The sequence below is a fragment of the Arachis hypogaea genome, chromosome 3 (assembly GCF_003086295.3).
Source record: "Arachis hypogaea cultivar Tifrunner chromosome 3, arahy.Tifrunner.gnm2.J5K5, whole genome shotgun sequence".
NCBI classification, from domain to species: Eukaryota; Viridiplantae; Streptophyta; class Magnoliopsida; order Fabales; family Fabaceae; genus Arachis; species Arachis hypogaea.
In genome coordinates, this window is record NC_092038.1 from 105577149 (window position 1) to 105581222 (window position 4074).

General features: G+C 37.2%; 1 non-coding gene across 1 annotated transcript; it reads right to left on the reverse strand.

Moving 5' to 3' along the window:
• Positions 1 to 1116: 1116 nt before the first annotated feature.
• LOC112793937 (small nucleolar RNA R71) lies at positions 1117 to 1220 on the reverse strand. The gene has a single exon (XR_003198623.1). It is a non-coding gene; the product is annotated as a small nucleolar RNA R71 (small nucleolar RNA).
• Positions 1221 to 4074: the final 2854 nt, after the last annotated feature.

Here is a 4074-nt window from a genome sequence, read left to right on the forward strand (position 1 = left end):
CAAGTCATTAATTCTGTTTTTAAAAATTAAATCTTTTTCAAAATAAATTTCAATCATATCTCTTTCAAATCATATCTTTTTCAAAATCAATTTCAAAATCTTTTCTAACTTCTTATCTTTTTAAAATTGATTTTCAAATCTTTTTCAATTAACTACTTAACTCTTTTGTTTAATTTTAAAATTCTTATCTTTTTCAAAACCACCTAACTACTTTTCTCTCTCTAATTTTCGAAAATCACCTTCCTCTTTTTCAAAATTCTTTTTAATTAACTAATTGTTTTAAATTTTAATTTTATTCTATTTCTTCTCTTAATTTTCAAATTCTAACAAAATTTTAAAATAAAAATAAAAATATTTTCATTTTTCTTTTAATTATTTTCGAAAACTCTCTCTCTCATCTTCTTCCATTTATCTATTTAATCACTAACACTCTTCTCTTCTTCTTATATGTGTTTGAATTCTTTATCTCTTCTCTTTACATCATTCTTCTATTCTTTTCTTCTTCTACTCACATAAAGGAATCTCTATACTGTGACATAGAGGATTCCTCTTCTTTTCTGTTCTTTTCTTTTTAACATGAGCAGGAGCAAGGATAAGAACATTCTTGTTGAAGCTGATCCAGAACCTGAAAGGACTTTGAAGAGGAAGCTAAGAGAAGCTAAAATACAACACTCTGAATAGGACTTTACTGAAATTTTCGAAAAAGAAGTAGAGATGGCCGAACCCAATAACAATGGTGGAGGTGCAAGGAAGATGCTTGGTGACTTTACTGCACCAAATTTCAACTTTCATGGAAGAAGCATCTCAATCCCTGCCATTAGAGCAAACAATTTTGAGCTAAAGCCTCAATTAGTTTCTCTGATGCAACAGAATTGCAAGTTTCATGGACTTCCATCAGAAGATCCTTTTCAGTTCTTAACTGAATTCTTGCAGATCTGTGACACTATTAAGACCAATGGAGTTGATCCCAAGGTCTATAAGCTTATGATTTTCCCTTTTGCTGTAAGAGACAGAGCTAGAATATGGTTGGACTCTCAGCCTAGAGAGAGCCTGAACTCTTGGGATAAGCTGGTCACGACTTTCTTAGCCAAGTTCTTTCCTCCTCAAAAGCTGGGCAAGCTTAGAGTGAATGTTTAAACCTTCAAGCAGAAAGAAGGTGAATCCCTCTATGAAGCTTGGGAGAGATACAAGCAACTAACCAAAAAGTGTCATTCTGACATGCTTTCAGAATGGACCATCCTGGATATATTCTATGATGGTCTATCTGAATTGTCTAAGATGTCATTGGACCATTCTGCAGGTGGATCTATTCACCTGAAGAAAATTCCTGTAGAAGCTCAGGAACTCATTGAAATGGTTGTAAATAACCAGTTCATGTACACCTCTGAAAGGAATCCTGTGAGTAATGGGACACCTCAGAGGAAGGGAGTTTTTGAAATTGATGCTCTGAATGCCATATTGGCTCAGAACAAAATATTGACTCAATAAGTCAATATGATTTCTCAGAGTCTGAATGGATTGTAAAATGCATCCAATAATACTAAAGAAGCATCTTTTGAAGAAGAAGTTTATGATCCTGAGAACCCTGCAATGGCAGAGGTGAATTACATGGGTGAAGCCTATGGAAACACCTGTAATCCCTCATGGAGAAATCATCCAAATTTCTCATGGAAGGATCAACAAAAGCCTCAACAAGGCTTTAATAATGATGGAAGAAACAGGTTAAGCAATAGCAAGCCTTTTCCATCATCCTCTCAGCAACAGACAGAGAATTCTGAGCAGAACCCTTCTAGCTTAGCAAACATAGTCTCTGATCTATCTAAGGCCACTCTAAGTTTCATGAATGAAGCAAGGTCCTCCATTAGAAATTTGGAGGCACAAGTGGACCAGCTGAGTAAAAGAGTCACTGAAACTCCTCCTAGTACTCTCCCAAGCAATATAGAAGAGAATTCAAAAAGAGAGTGCAAGGCCATAACCTTACTTGGTGTGGCCGAACCTAGAGAAGAGGAGGATGACGTGAATCCCAGTGAGGAAGACCTCATGGGACATCCTTCGAACAAAAAGGAGTTCCCATTTGAGGAACCTAAGGAATTTGAGACTCATCTAGAGACCATAGAGATTCCATTGAACCTACTTCTGCCATTCATGAGCTCTGATGACTATTCCTCCTCTGAAGAGGATGAAGATATTACCGAAGAGCAAGTTGCTAAGTACCTTGGATCAATCATGAAGCTGAATGCAAAGGATCTTGGTAAATTCTTAATTCCCTGTACCATAGGTACCATGACCTTTGAGAAGGCTCTGTGTAACTTGGGGTCAAGCATAAACTTAATGCCACTCTCTGTAATGGAGAAACTGGGAATCTTTGAGGTACAGGCTGCCGAATTCTTATTAGAGATGGCAGACAAATCCATGAAAAAGGCTTATGGACAGGTAGAGGATTTGCTAGTAAAGGTCAAAGGCCCTTACATCCCTGCTGATTTCATAATCCTAGATACTGGAAAGGATGAGGATGAATCCATCATCCTTGGAAGACCCTGCCACAGCAAAAGCTGTGATTGATATGGACAGAGGAGAGTTGATCCTTCAATTGAATAAGGACTACCTTGTGTTTAAAACTCAAGGATCTCCCTCTGTAACCATGGAGAGGAAGCAAGAAAAGCTTCTCTCAATGCAGAGTCAAACAAAGCCCCCACAGTCAAACTCTAAGTTTGGTGTTGGGAGGCCACAACCAAACTCTAAGTTTGGTGTTGAACCCCCACATTCAAACTCTAAGTTTGGTGTTGGGAGGCCCCAACAATGCTCTGAACATCTGTGAAGCTCCATGAGAGCTCACTGTCAAGCTATTAACATTAAAGAAGCGCTTATTAGAAGGCAACCCAATTTTATTTTTCTATGTTATTTTCTTTTTTAGGTTGATGATCATGTGGAGTCACAAAAACAACTGCAAAAATTAAAGAAAAATAAAAAACAGCATTAAAAGCAGCACACCCTTGAGGAGAAACTTACTGGCATTTAAACGCCAGTAAGGGTAGTAGAATGGGCGTTTAACGCCCAGTCTGGCACCATTCTGGGCGTTAAACGCCTGACGTGGGTGGAAATTGGTAGATTAAGAATTATTTAGAAAAATGGCGTTGCGAGTACAGTTCTTAACCGGCGAAAATCCACTTATCAATTTAGAAAAGAGTGTCACAAATTTTAGAAATAAAATATTGGGAGTATGAGTCCCAGGTCATCTCCCAACGAATTTCAGGAAAATGTGCTATTTTATCAATCAGAGGTTTTCCAAATGGGTTTTTTGAGTTTGATAAACAGAAAATTAAATTAGAGAATTTATATGATTTAAATAAAATCTCGACCGGGAGAAGATTAATTGGAAGTTCTATCCTTGTTGGAATTGTGTCAAGATCAATTAATAATTGATACTAGCATAACCTTGATGCTATGATTTTAGGAAATTGCACAATCGGCAAAATTCCTTCCGGCAAGTGCACCGGTTATCGTCAAGTAAAAACTCACAATAGAGTGAGGTCGAATCCCACAAGGATTGGTTGAATGAGCAATTCGGATTAGAAGTTTGTTCTAGTTGAGCGGAATCAAGATTTAGATGAGAATTGCGGAATATTAAATTGCATGAATTAAAGAGCGAGAAATTAAAGTGCTGAAATTAAAAGGGATGGGGGTGATTGCATGAATTGAAATTGCAGAATGTAAATAGAAAGTGTAGATCAGAATGGGGAGTTCATTGGGTGTTAGGAGATATTGAGATCTCCGAATCAAAACATTTTTATCTCTTCCTCAACCAATGCATTCATTGAATTTTGCTTGGCAATCTTATATGATTGGATCCCAATCCCTTGGCTCACCAATTCTCTCTAAAAACAAACAAATTCCCAATCCCTTGGTTTAAATGTTCATAAGAAGAGATGATGCTTGATCACTGATTATACCACACAGTTTCATGGACCACAATTTGGTAGGATTACATGTCACAATATCCATCCAAACCCCAATCCAATTCACTGTGAGAAAGCTTCTCTAGCATGAATCCTCCATTCCTTTCCCAAGGTTCCG